We start from the raw sequence: 14,832 nt of genomic DNA, 5'->3' as shown, positions 1-14,832 counted from the left end.
TAGCGCGACCTCTGAGGATAGGGGCATGGAGATCCACTCAGCCGTCGAACCCATAGAACATTATTTGCAATATTGGGCAATCGCCTTTATGTATCGCTGCGAAGAACAGCAGGGAGGACGCGCTTGTTCGTCCTGTGTTGTTCCGAATGGTCTGTAGTGTGTGTTAATTAGTATAAAGAATTCATTAGGTTGGTACCAACTAGCCCAACTAAATGCCCCAACGAGGTACATTTCGCTCACTCTCCCCATTCCGCTACGCCGAGCTCCACAATGCTCTCCCCCTCCTACCCTCAGAACTACGAAGCACTAACCAAAGCTGCCCTCCCTCTTTTCATACCTATGCGAGCAACGACGGCACGCCCTCCTTCGGTATCACCACTCCACGCGCGGAGAGTGCAAGGATATTGTCCCACTCGGACTTCACACGTAACATCACGACGACGCCTTTCTAGCAATATCGTATTTCAATAATGACGCTTCGCGTAAGCTGCTGAGTCTTGCAACAGCTCCTTTTTAGCCTAAGAGTGTACGCTCGAAAGACAAGCGTTAGTTTTGCGAACTGAATAAGAAGAGGGAGGCAAAATGGAATGTCTAAGGCTGACCAGACGTGTACCTTCCGGTCTGAAACCCTAAATTTTCGGGAACGATAATACAACAATGAAAAAATCAAATCGTGGACAAACTTAGCGTGCAGAGGGACGGATAGATAGATAGATAGATAGATAGATAGATAGATAGATAGATAGATAGATAGATAGATAGATAGATAGATAAATAGATAGATAGATAGATAGATAGATAGATAGATAGATAGATAGATAGATAGATAGATAGATAGATAGATAGATAGATAGATAGATAGATAGATAGATAGATAGATAGATAGATAGATAGATCTCTTATAAGCCTGCCTCTCGTCATCCTTCCGGGTCAGTGATGTAAAAGAAATGAGCCCTTGTATCCCGTGTCACCCTCTCCCTTTCTTCGTCCACATCTTCCTTTCACCAATGACTGTCGGGCTGGCGAGATTGAACGGGCCCGACTGATGGGGACGTGCTGGAAGTTTAATCAGCGAAGACGGCCGCTTTTTGGACAAATCTGGGAACGGAGGCGCGACCGAAGAGCGAAAAAACAGCGACCGGGATCCCTGTTAGTGCCCGCCACATCCTTCGCCAAATCCTCCGCACAGAGTGACCCCATCGCGAAGAGCTCGATTTGGTGCGTGCGTGGTTGTGTGTGCGTGCGACAGCGAGAAAAGGCTGGTATCAAGTACTAAAACAAAAGGGCACGAGGGGTAGAGAGAAAGATGAGAAGGAAAATCAGCAGGAATGTGAAGTGCAAACGCTGTGCGGCGGTTCATTTTCTTCCACTCGAGAGCTCTATGCACATAGCTCTGAACGCGCACGTCGTTGTAGGTCTTTTACTCGAAGTGGAGCAAGTTCTTGGAAAATTGGAAACTAGCCACATTACTTTGGCTGCCACAGGCTTTCGGAGGCTGAGTGCTTGTAGCAGGGAAAACGATGTGCCGCTGTTGCTCGAGCCCATCTAGAAATGAGAACCGCAAAATTGCCTTCTAATATGTACGTGTTTGAGGGCGGCCAAGTCATATCGATGCACCGTGAAAAAAATGTAGAAAAAAAAATTAACGAAAGTTAAAGTACGGAGGGAAAAGGTAGTGCCCCCCCTCCCGACGGTACCGTGACCGGAGTTGATTACTTTGAGAATGACAACTTTAGACAAGCTGTCCCGGGGAACACATTGCGGGCAGCCGGAAAAAGCTGAGCGTGTTGTGAATGTAGAATTAGCCGCGTAAAGTGAAAGCCGCTCGCGTGGCGTGAAATTGATATTTTCTCGTGGTGACTGACATGTTTGTATTTCACGTCGTGTACCTTTACGTATAGTGCAGGTGCACTGGGGGTGGAATATAAGCACGCCAACCTGAACACTTTGCTACCTTAGTCAATTTTTTAGGGGCGAAGCTCCTTATAGCGGCACCCGTTCGTCCCTCGTAGCCATTGTAGTGTGTAACAAGTATAGCATTTTGACCTCCAAGGTGGAGGTAGTGCCGGTGAGAGATTTCTTCTGTGCGTTGTTGAACAATAAAACATAGTGCTCAATGTACATGCCAATGGCTGTTGAGGGGGAATAAGAGACAGGAGCATTCTGCTTTTAGTTAAAGCGCCCGCTGCGATCCCCATTAGCAGCCATTGGTATGTACATTGAGCACTATCAGACAGGAAAAGGTTGCTACGTTATACTCGCTGGGCGTTACCTTCTTGGTTTTAGAAAGGTTTAGCGAGTGTTTGGTTGAAGTGTCATGAATACAGTGAACTTGTATATACCATGAACTCGAGGTGGTTAAAGGTTGAAAGTAGACCCGAAGTGTAAGCCGTAAGAAAGTGTGCATGTGCCACCTCTCGTTTAGTCCTTGGAATGTCCGCTAAATGGCGGTACTTCTATATGGGGAATATATGACGAAAAGATGCGAGATGCTGGTGCTTGGAGTTTTGAATAGATGGACGAATGGACACACAGACAGATGCGTGGATGGACGCATGAACGGACGCAGGGGCGGATGCATGTACGAACGCAGGGACGACCGCACGAACAGACGCACGCATGGACGGGTGGATGGACGCATGGACGGTCTCACAGATGGACGCATGGACGGACGGAAGCAAGAACGAATGGACGGAGGAATGCTTCGCCCACCTCTTCATAATTCACTCCGTGAATATGCTGCCCTCTTTTGTTTTTTTTTGTGTGTGTGGACGGACGGATGGATAGATAAACTTGTCAGCGAAAATTGAGGGGAAAAAAACCGACATATCTTCTGCCATGGTGAAGGTATCCTGTCATCAAAGCCAAGTTTCATGCGAAGCACGGTGTGCGGAAACACACACCTTTATCACCATTCTCGTATTTCAACGGAGGAAAACGTCATCACTTCGCCTCCTTTCATTACATCAATCGTATAGAACAGACAGCTGTTCGAACAAAGTGCGTGCATCTGCGTCTCCTCGTGCACGCGTATGAGTGAAGACCAACTGCAGCCTGACTCACTGCTATGAATGCCATGATGCCACCGAAGAACAAACTATGCATAACTCCTATTGTGCGCGCTTCGCCCACGACTCCCAGTCCACACTCGGTCAACGAGTGGAAACATGAAAAGATAAAGCAAGTACCAAGACGACAATCATCTAGGTGAATTCGACCCCTTGCGCGCTTCTTCATGCCCTGAACAGGCATCTCTCGGGTGGGCCAGTCACGTCGGTTCGGTAAGTCCCACGAGCGCATAATTGAAACAAAATAAAAATGAAGAGAGATAACAAAGTAAGCGCGAACGGTGGAGAGGAATATGCGTTATAAGAACGAAGCAGCGGAGAAAAGGAGGTAAGATGGTACGCATGCTATGACGTGCCGTATGTATGCCTTCGTGACGAGGTGGGCCAGCTGCCTCGTAAAACCGTTTTCCCTTTTCCCACCACCGTTGACCGCTGATTGCCACTTGCCCGCTGGGCAGTCATGCGTAAAGGAGAAGCAAGTCGACGCGTCATACGCGCGATATTGTTCAGAGCTGCTTCGCCCTTTGTGCCTCGGCGTCGCAAGTTCCTCGCACAGAGCCACCTGGGCACACACCCGTGGGGAAACGCTTTTTATGTGTGTTTTGTTCGTCGGGGTGATTCGGGAACTCGTCGGCTCCTTTACGCGCGGTAACCACACTCGACGTTCAAAGAACCCGTCTTATCTTTCGAAAACGATCGGCCTTTCACGTCCTCCCTGGTCATATCGACAAGCAACGCATACTACTCGGCAGCCGATGCAAGGAGCGGTGCGAAAGGTTGGGGCCTACTAAACGTACGACAACGTACAAAAAATAAACTTCGCCTCTGCACTGACGTGCAGTGCAGTGAAGCCTGCAGTGCTCGTGTGAGAAAACTGCAAATTTTAGATAGGGCTCAGCGAAAGTGAGGGGAGGCCGGATAGACCCACTGAACATTTCTGTCGCTGCGTTGTGCTTTATGTAATAACAGAAGTATGAACAACAAATTCCCTACAAAAGATGGCTCGATAAATCTTGCGGACAAAATGTAGTGTATACAAAAAAATAAATAAAGATAACTTCAACGTTGCGCGTGATCTTGCAGAGATTCTACTAATAGGCCAATGTAAGCGCCAATGTAAACGAGAGCTCCTACATTAAGCGGCAATTTAGCGGTCTATGCGACAGAACTGCTTTTAGAAATATATTAGCCTACGTTTATTTGGCTCTAATATTTAACTGGTTAACATTGTAAAAGAACCAGTCGAAATTTAATCAGCAGCAGTTGTATTACGAGGGTGAAGAGTACCGAACTATATCCACTTGCCCTTCCTAATGCTAAAGCACTAATAACAACCTGAAACGGCGTCGACCATAATATGGGAACAAGGTGGAGAAACCGCAAGCCGACAAAGCTCAGCAGGAGCTTGACAACAAACAGTTTGCAATAACCTGCAATGCGGCTTTCCTGTAAGGTTTGTTTTCCAATCAAAAGCTCTCGTTCACAGACTGCTTTTCTCTCTCATTGTGTTGTACTCACGTACTCACGTGCCTTCGCTGCACAATGAGCGAGAAAATTAGTCTGAGAACGAGAGTTTTTGGTTGGGAAACAAGCCTTACAGAAAAGCCGACTTGCAGATTATTGCAGACTGTCCACTGCATTTTCACTTCGCCCATCTAAATGCTGACGATCTATTACCTGTATTTTTATTCACACAGCTATGCACATGATCTGACACATGAATGTAGCGTTGTACATGATAGAAGTGCAAAGCACAAATTTTAGTTACACAAGTGGGCGCAAACCAAGCGAAATTCGCGACGTACAGTGCACGCTACTGATTTCACTCGAACACAGCCACGCAGGCGAAGTGCGATAAAACATCGACAATGAAGCAGCCTAAAGGTTTTCTATTTGTCCTTGGCTGACATAACCCTTACGGTCATTTGCACTGCACGGAATTCGGACGATGAATATAGTCAGCACTTGGTGGGTAAACACAGCGAAATAAAATGAAAGGTAAGAAGGTAAGCACATCAGTTTTCGTTGCATGCGTCACAGCAGAGCATGTGTTACTTGCTTGCATAAAGAAAAAAAAAGGAAATGCCTCGTTACGAGTTTCTCGAAAACTGGAAGAAAGCTTTTCATTGATTGATTCATTTAGCATAGTAATAATTATCAGGCTTAGTAATTATTACCAGTAATTGTTACCAGCCCTAGAGAATAGATGACGCTGAATAACGCAGCGAAACAGAGTTGACGGATCAGGGTTTCCTATCGCAACTACTTCGCGTGTTTTCTTCACCACCCCCCCCCCCCCTCATTTTTTTTATCTTCCCATTTCCGACGTTTTCGTTTGATTGGCCTGTTTCAATCTGGTTTATATTTTCAAAATATTTTTGTCTAACAAAAATATTTTGAATCCTCGTGAAAAATAAATGACGCCATGCAAGTTAATTACAAACAATATCACACCCTGGCTTCTCCACTATGACAGGTGATATTTGAAGACTAGATAGAAAAATAGAAGCCGATTGTGAGCACAAAGCAGTTCCTTTTGTTTTGCATGTGTATCAGACACCAAAACTTGGACGTTGCCGGCGAGCTGGTGTCTTACTACAGCGAAACCAGTCATGAAATCACAAGGGTCCCGTGCACCATAGCTGTCCGCCACCGGTGTTCGTAACAACTGTCACACAAAATCATTAGGAACTAAGCAAATAAAAAAAAACACGAAGAACACAGAGGAATTCGAACCCTAGTCCCCTGCGTGCCAGCCAAGAATTCTACCATTGACCTACGCCAGTGCTCGAAACTCCCTTGCAAAGTGACCATAGGCAGGATCAAAGTCGAAAAAGGAATCGCATAGATGTGGGAATTAAAGCGCTTTGAACAGCTAAGGAATAGTCAGGCGTCACACAATGCGAATTGCGTAACGAGTGGGTCACCGAATAGTACAACCCCAATCACAATAGCGCTAGGCATGATTCCTCATCTTCGTCAGCCACAGCACGAAAAAAAAAAATGCACAAAACTCCTTGCGAGTGTATAGTGGGTACCACGCTTCTGCGAAGAATGACGAAGAAAAAGCAAACAAATGAAATGAGATGAATTCCCCTAGTCTAGAAAATCTATAGGTATTGACTCGCATTAACCACCGGCTTCTTGGCCAATACCCCTAAGTGGGTGAGAGCCACAAAAAAAAAGGAACAAGCAAGTTCTCCCTGCTACAAAAAATTGATTTGTGGCGTAGTGGGTACGCTCAAGTGTGCGTGTAGCAGTTACCCAAATACTGTCTATGCTGCGGGTTCCGCGCAGGCCTCGTGTCTTCAAGGACTATAGTCTTCCTGGAGGAAAAAAATTTTGGTCCATCTGTCTTTATTGCTTTTCTCTTTGTCCACCGATTTAGTAGAATGGCGAAAGTTTAACCTTGTCCTAGATGACCAGCCATCTTAATCTGGTTTCTGCGTTCCTACGGGCTGACACTGTCAATAAAAAAAAAAAACAAATGTTACGCATATTTTGGCGAACATCAGTACGGGGTCATTAGGTAGTGTGTTCATTTATTTCTGAATTGCATAGATGCGTAATTCTAAAGACCGCAGTGCTTATTACTCAGCGCTGGCAATGCGACGCTGTGACCGAAAAACACTGGTGTTTCCTACGCTTCCATAACACTATAGTATACATGATGCTGCCAGCTTCCAGTGGCATTGATTTCCCCCCCAAAAAAAAAAACTTCGTTTCTTCAAATTACACCGCTACATGGTGTCCATATCTCACGCAGCGCTTATTCGCCGATTTTCTCGCGCAGCACGGTAAATAAACGGTTTATTATCTCTCTGAAGACAGGATATTTTCGACATTTGCAAGCTAAGCACGCAGATACGCCGTAAATTTTTTTATAACACTCTCTCAATCAATCATCCTTTCAAAGATCTTGCTTTGACTCATAACATCTGAATATTGACGAGACTACAATTGTGTTGAAGCGTTGAATTTCGATGCAAGTACCACGAGTAATGCCTGTTTAACGTGCCAGCAATGGTAACCCATTCACAGGTGGCCACACGTCAGTTTGCAAATCAGGATGTCTTTACCTGAGCGTACCGCTTGGATTGATCAATTAGGGCTTCGGTAACACACGAAATAGCTGCAACCGATCACACTGCTGTAGCAGAGGGGGGGGGGGGGGGCAGGGCAAAGTTGTTGAATTTTGAATCTGTGGACTTTATATATACATACGCACGAACACACAAACAAAATCTTCAGGGGTTGAACCCTATCCTTGTCTCCCGAGGCTTTAACCTACCACCGAAAGAAATTTCTGGCGACGCCCCTGACGTGTCATGTAATGTTAAAATACGACAATCTGTCAAGATTTGGTATGGTGGCGACAGAGATTGATATGCGTAGGCAGGGGTAAGTCGCAGCGTACTGAAACAAAAACTGATCAAGACAGATTCCTAAGCGTGAACACCATAGGGCGAACCGTAAGTAAGCACTCCCATCGAAAGCCAGAATGACCTTAGAGCAAAAGCAGCAACAAAGCCCAGATAGATAGTGCGAGTTGTCAGGAACAGCTGTCCCTACCGAGCAGGCATTCAGTAAGGTCACAGCGCATATCTTGAAAACACCAAATAACATATTTGCTAAGGAAGTGTAATTCCCCGTACCAAGACTTATTCCTAATCACCTCACTGAACTCTAAGAAGATTGAGACAACACCTCGCCTTTCTATGTCCGCAGTGGCGCGTTGCACACTTAAGGTTGTTTTCAATCATCCGGAGTGCCGGACTGAAAACAAGGCACGTTCTCTCCTAGTCATTTATCGTTGTCTAACTGAAGCCACAATAACTTGACCTTTTTCCTCGGGCTGTGCTGGGGAGCTGATTCGTCCTATGATCACGGCTGCGGAAATCGCCTCAAGGCTTTTCTTCGCCCCACAATGCTCCTCGTCTTTCTTGCTCTGTTCTTGCGTGTGGGGCGTTGTCGCTTGTTGTTGTTCGTTGTTTACTGAAGACTAAGTACGAGACTGCCGAGCTTGGTTGTTCGCAGTAGGTGACTCCTTTGTGCTTCTCGGCAATGCATTTGTCTCACTAGCTCACTTGTCTGATGCCCTCCCCTGATTAGCCCCGAGCCGATACTTACTCTTCGTCTTACGTATCCAAGTTAACTACGTAAAACAGCATAGAACTCTGTAAAGTTGTTCGAGCACAAGACCTTCGTATCACCACGATAGACTAACACATAAAACAGTGAAACCGAGCGAAAATGACAACAAGCTACGTAAGAAAAGTCGCAACCACCCTAGTGAAGCAATCGTTACCACCAGTACTTAAAAAAACAGTTTAACTGCAATGAGGTAAATAGAGCCGACTTATGGAGACTTCTGGGGGAGCCCGAAAGAATGAAATGGCGGAACTGCAATTTGTAGCAGACACTAAGGACGCCGCCAGAAAGTAGAGTCGAGCCTAATATCTGTAGCACACACGTACCCACGCTGGGAAAGTGGCCCAGAACCGGGTAGTTAAAAAAAAAAACACTACTTCCTGTTGAATCGAGACACTTCGACAGGCACACAGCCACAAGGATAACAATGGTCGGGGAGCAATCGACTGACAACGTTCCGAGACATCACCCAATAAAGTAAACAGACGGGATGCCATAAGCTTTCGCTCACTTTAAACCCACTCATATATGAGTGGGTTTAAAGCCCGGCCATTTTACACCACTGCTACCCGAACTTATACCCCACCGATACATGTAAATCATGCGGGCACCGAGCAACGCTGAGCCATGCTCCGGGATTGTGCCGGTGACAACTGTCGTGAAAACGCCGTCGATCGCGATGCGCCTATGACGACCGTAAATGCCAGACCGCAGGCAGGCTCGAACACGCTCGTCCTCGCGGTCGCCCTAGCAGCGGGAGCCGCGGGGTACCTTCTTCCTCGGCGCCGCTACTGCTGCGAGGCAGCCGTCCAAATCTCGGAGCAGAACGCCCAGCTCTGGGCCGTCCGGCAGGCCGAAGACGTCGCCCGAGTCCAGATACTCGGGGCCGCCACCTGAAGCTACCAAAACCAAACTGCCAACTCCATGTTTGAAATAAAGTCTTTTCTGTTTCTCTAAAGAGAAACCAGACAAAAGCTGCTAGAGTTGCTATATTCCTTCTTTCTTACATCGTAGCTATTTCGTGCAACGCTAAAAAAATATATAGGAAACGTGGTTTGAGCGCTCGTTCTCATACAGCCATTTCTACCGGGAATCTTCAAGCAGCTGTACATCAACGCCAAGAGTAAAACATTAAAACGACATGAATCACTGACACATGATAAAACAACATGTGGCAGAGCAACAATACCTGCGACGATTTGCTCGCCGGCACGCTAACTCATTGTCTTACAATTTTCCAGAACATATAGAATTAGGAAGCTGGCGATCCGGAATGCCGCAGCACCGCCGGCGCGGTGGAACAGCGAGCGCACGCATGCGAACCTTCCTCTCCATCCGCTAAATTGAAGGCGACGGCACGCGTTTCGACCCTGCTTTCTACACACACGGGTGCATCAAAGGCCACTCCCCCATCCTCCTTGGAGCCACCTCTCTGTTCCCGCAAGAACCCGTGCTGGAACCCTCCCTCCCCTTTCCACCTCTCCGTTCACACAAGCAGCGCCTGGCGTTGCAGCTCGCCGCAGAAGCGGCGCTGGGCACGCCGTCAAATGAGATAATCATTCTCGGCAGCGCAGACAAGGCAGTGCTGGCGCAACGCGGCGCTGGGCCGCCTGCCACCAGCGCGGTCTCCATCCACTAGCTCCAACCCGGCGTTAGGGCGGCCACGCCCTCATCAATTTTACCGCGTCGAGCTACACACGCGCGCGCCTTTTCTTCTGGCTAACGGAGTGGCAGAAAAGGAGCTGGCCACCGGAATATTACTCTTTCCTTCTTATACATGTTTCTTTTATACATGTTGGTTTTGCCGCCCCACTCTTTCTTGGTATCAAGGAAGTGGCGACATCGAACAGTAGGCCTCTGTTGTGTCGCCCGGCCTGTGTGCCAGAACACACTCCATCCCAGTACATATGTGCATGCAGTGTACTGAACGCTACAAAAGCTTCCTGTGGGCCCTGTCGTCAACTACGCTCGTCGATCTGTCGTTCCGCGAAACTTAAGCACGGCTCGCCCAATGTCTACGGCTAATCCGTTCCGTTGTAGTTCCATTCAGACGGTGTCGTGTTAAGAGCGATCAGAATGGCACAAGAGTGGTAAAGCTTCACTTTCAGTCTCAACACCGGATACAACCAAAGCGGCTCGTATGTTTCCCTACCGCTGCACGTAATTGCAGTTACAAATCCTGTCAAGAAGGAGTGGGGGAACTATGATGAAAAGGGGCATAGTAAGCAATTAGACATTTGAGGAAGGGTAGAGAAGAGTGCTTGTTTGACCCCCAAGTGATGTATAAGGTGGCGACGTGGAGTCAACATAGACCCACCAGCCGAACGAAAGAGAAAGAACCCTCTCCTCTACTCACTGTTTCTTGGGCAACGCTTCCTTTGGGACCTACGCTGCACCGATGTTCGTTCGCAGCTTTCTTTGCCCGCATAAATACTGGTGTCTTGCGGGAAAAATAAACCTTACGCGGCTTGAGTGGCGCAATACGTTGTAGCCCGAATCAGCTAATCAAAGGCGGCGTTCGCGATAATTCTCGGCACTCGCAGGAGCACAGTGTACTGTACTTTGTCAGAACCATCTTGCGTAACACATTTCTTCCCTGCTTAACCTCATTGACGTCAAAGGGCGTCTGGTCGATGTATGTATGTATGTATGTATGTATGTATGTATGTATGTATGTATGTATGTATGTATGTATGTATGTATGTATGTATGTATGTATGTATGTATGTATGTATGTATGTATGTATGTATGTATGTATGTATGTATGTATGTATGTGTGTATGTATGTATGTATGTATGTGTGTATGTATGTATGTATGTATGTATGTATGTATGTATGTATGTATGTATGTATGTATGTATGTATGTATGTATGTATGTACTAAAATAGTATACGTTGCATTAAAATAGTAACGTAAAAATTTTCTGGCCATAAAAACGGGAGCTATTGTTTTCAATGAGGTACGGGAGCAGGGTAAACTAAACAGAGGAAACACGAGGCGTAGAAAGTGCGAGATAACGTTATTTAATTCAACTCAAATAGAGTGCACCTGAAAAAAAAACACTATGGTGAAGGAAAATGGAGTGCACATTTCTCGAGCTTTAACTAAAACATGCACAATGAGGCAACAAACCGTAATGTGCATAAAAAACATATCACATAAAAAGTTAGCGACAGAAGGTAGCGCGGCTTAACACTGATCCTCTGTAATTAATAATGATCATAATAATATTTCTCCGACGTACGAAACGCGCTTCATTCACGCTTAGAGTGTGCCACGTGATTTCGCTCGTCCCACTTTGTCGGCGAAAGCTCACGGTAAATATTACAGCGCACCATCAAGAGGCTTACGCAGTCCGTAAGCCTGATTAGATGCGTGTGTGTGCTTCTCCCGGATACGACTTCGTGTAGAGTCCGCACTGTGCTCTCCTGGCCAATGTCTACGGTAACTGACTTAAGAAGGTTTCTAAGTGCTTTAGATTATAGAGTTTCTCAAAATTAACTAGAGGGCACTCTGGCGCTGCGATCGTTCAGCGACCATGGGAATGATGGGTAGTACACACATTTGCCTAGTCTTCGTACTTGCGGGCGGCGAATCGTACTTGCGGATTCGTTCATTGCTGTGTTTCGGTTTTGATTTTAAAGAAAGATTCAACCCTTTGCAACTTCATGATCCAATTTGGAAAGGTAATTCGAAAAAAAAATAGGGTGGCGAAGCACAATCGCTGAACATTTGCTAATTTTTGTTTCGTGAAAAAACAGCTTTAAGCCACACGACCACACACGGAGCCAAAAGCAGGCCAGAAGTACAAAGATTAGACAAATGTGTGTGCTACCCATCATTTCCATGCTCACTGAAGCGCTGTGCGTTCTAGCTCCCTTAGACACTAGTGCCAGAGTTCCCTCTAGTGAATATTAGGAAACTCTATGCTTTAGATTAAATTTTTGTATTAGCTGGGTTCCCAAATTTACGCGCTTTATATTGATTTGTCAGTGAGTCATCAAGCACAATTTTTAGGGGCGAGGCTCCTTAAGCCGTGGGTCGTCATCTTCGATGTATGTAGTAGTAGTAGTAGATGGCCACTACTCGTTTATTCCTTGGAATGTCCGCTGAATGGCGGTACTTGTATATGAACTTTTATTTCTCTATGAGAAATAAAAGTTGATTGATTGATTGATTGATTGATTGAAGAATATATGATGAAAGGATGCGAGATGGCGGTACTTGAAGTGCGCACTAGGTGGACGGACGGACGGACGGACGGACGGACAGACAGACAGACAGACAGACAGACAGACAGACAGACAGACAGACAGACAGACAGACAGACAGACAGACAGACAGACAGACAGACAGACAGACAGACAGACAGACAGATAGATAGATAGATAGATAGATAGATAGATAGATAGATAGATAGATAGATAGATAGATAGATAGATAGATAGATAGATAGATAGATAGATAGATAGATAGATAGATAGATAGATAGATAGATAGATAGATAGATAGACAGACAGACAGACAGACAGACAGACAGACAGACAGACAGACGTACGCATGGATGGACGGACGCACGGACGGACGAACGCAAAAAAGAACCGGCACTCGCGAGCTCTAAAAAAGCGGCCCTTGAAGTTGCGCTGGTCAAGCACGTATGAAGAAATAAAGAAAGAAAGAAAGAAAGAAAGAAAGAAAGAAAGAAAGAAAGAAAGAAAGAAAGAAAGAAAGAAAGAAAGAAAGAAAGAAAGAAAGAAAGAAAGAAAGAAGATCAGGGATGCACCCGCATAGCATGGCTTGAGCACATCTTTCCGGTAAAAGAAATGATCTTTACGCTCCTTTCGAGAATACTAAACAGGTGGGAGGGCTATTGAGCTCGCGAGTTTCGAAGAGGAACTGTCCGTACCACCTGCGAAGTGTAATAAATAAAGGCGGTGCATCATAGAGTACACGCATTAACAGAAAATATCCGGTCCCCACGGGCTCGCAGTTCGGCGCGCATACGTCGGATCCCCATCTCGCACCCAGCGAACTGGACGGCTAAGCTCCCAGGGGACTTTAGAGACGAACGCTTTCGCTATAAGCCTAATTGAAGCTCTAATTAGAGCCCGAAGATTAACGAGTCGAGAAAGAGAGCCAGCCTATACCACCTTCACCACGTGCTGTCGACTTCATTTTTTTTCTGTATCATCTTTCGTCACCGCATCCAGCTACATTTCTAGCTCTACATATCGTGCGAGGCCGTACCGTGTTTCTGTACATGCATGAGAGGCTCGCCCTCTAGTGAGATTAAAAAAAAAAAAAAAAAACGGAACGCAGAGACGATGCTGTCGCAGCGGCGATAGAAAGTAGTTTATGTGTATGTCCACCGACGTGAACCAGTGGTCAGGGTGCTCGGCTGAAGACGCGAAGGTTGTGGGTTCGATTACGGACGTGGTAGACTCATTCTGTTGGAAGCAAAATGGTGGAGACTAATCCTCCTTGGTGGAGACCCGCGCACCGTACGATAACACCAGATGTTGTAAATTTCCGCAGCCCTCCGCTGCTGCGGCGTGCCCCTAATCATATCGTGGTTTTGGCACGTTAAACTGATCATTATTCATTAATTCTGTATGCACAAGCGATTGTCGCACGCACGGCGTGATAGGCGTAACCTATTTGCAGGTCATTCGATAAACGGTTCGACGGTGGTGTAATTGGAGATATATTGGTAGTAGGGACGTTTCCGCATCCTCCTTTTATAGCGAAGTGACAGAATAATTGAAGGAAAGGTGTGGTTAGCGCCGACAGTGAGGTTTACTGAAAAAAAAGACACAAGAGCAAAATAAAACGAACGCGAGCCACTAGTATAAAGAGCCTTGTTATCATGTATGCCTGTAAATGTTGTTTTCTTGTTCATTTTCATGAATTGTACCTACCCCTGAGCATAGTTTTCTTTACGCACGTTAGAATTTCTGTTTACATGTACAAACAATTCTTGTTGTGCGTTTGATTTTGTATTAAGATATACTAGCAATGTCTTGAGAACGAACAATGGTCACACACAAATGTCTTCTCTGTATTTATGATTTCTTCAGAAATAAAATTCTCTTAAACACACTTAAAGCGAGGCTGTATATTACGAAAAAAATTTCATTCCATCGTAGGAAATTATAAGAACATTTAGGGGCAGCGTCTACGCAATGAGGACCATAACATATGCAAATGACTAAATGCTATACAGATAAAACTGTTTCAAAAAGATGTCGAAGTCCCTTCAGGACGTCTTTGACACGTGCTACTGCAGACTAACATAGGAGGTGAAAAAAAAAAAATCACAGCATGTCCACGGAGTGAATGAGGATGAGTGGGCGAAGCAATTATCAGCCCGTCCGCACTTCCGTCCGTCCGTGCGTCCGTCCGTCTGTCCACGCGTCCGTCCGTGCGTCAAAAAGACAGAAAGACGACGGACAGACGCGGCCAGCGGATGATTCATGGTTTGCCGATAAAACCCTCCATAGCTTCACTCCACTCATCACGCACACACACACACACACACACACACACACACATATATATATATATATATATATATATATATATATATATATATATATATATATATATATAG

The 14,832-nt window shown here is 45.8% G+C and overlaps 1 protein-coding gene across 6 annotated transcripts in view; it reads right to left on the bottom strand.

Annotated features, from left to right (window-relative positions):
• Positions 1-14,832, bottom strand: part of Rbp (RIMS binding protein) — a 419,392-nt gene that overhangs the window by 172,385 nt on the left and 232,175 nt on the right. The window lies entirely within an intron of this gene.

Source organism: Rhipicephalus microplus, chromosome 3 (genome assembly GCF_043290135.1).
Source record: "Rhipicephalus microplus isolate Deutch F79 chromosome 3, USDA_Rmic, whole genome shotgun sequence".
Lineage (NCBI taxonomy): Eukaryota > Metazoa > Arthropoda > Arachnida > Ixodida > Ixodidae > Rhipicephalus > Rhipicephalus microplus.
The sequence above is the reverse complement of the archived record's forward strand: the minus strand, read 5'-3'. Positions and strand labels throughout refer to the sequence as shown.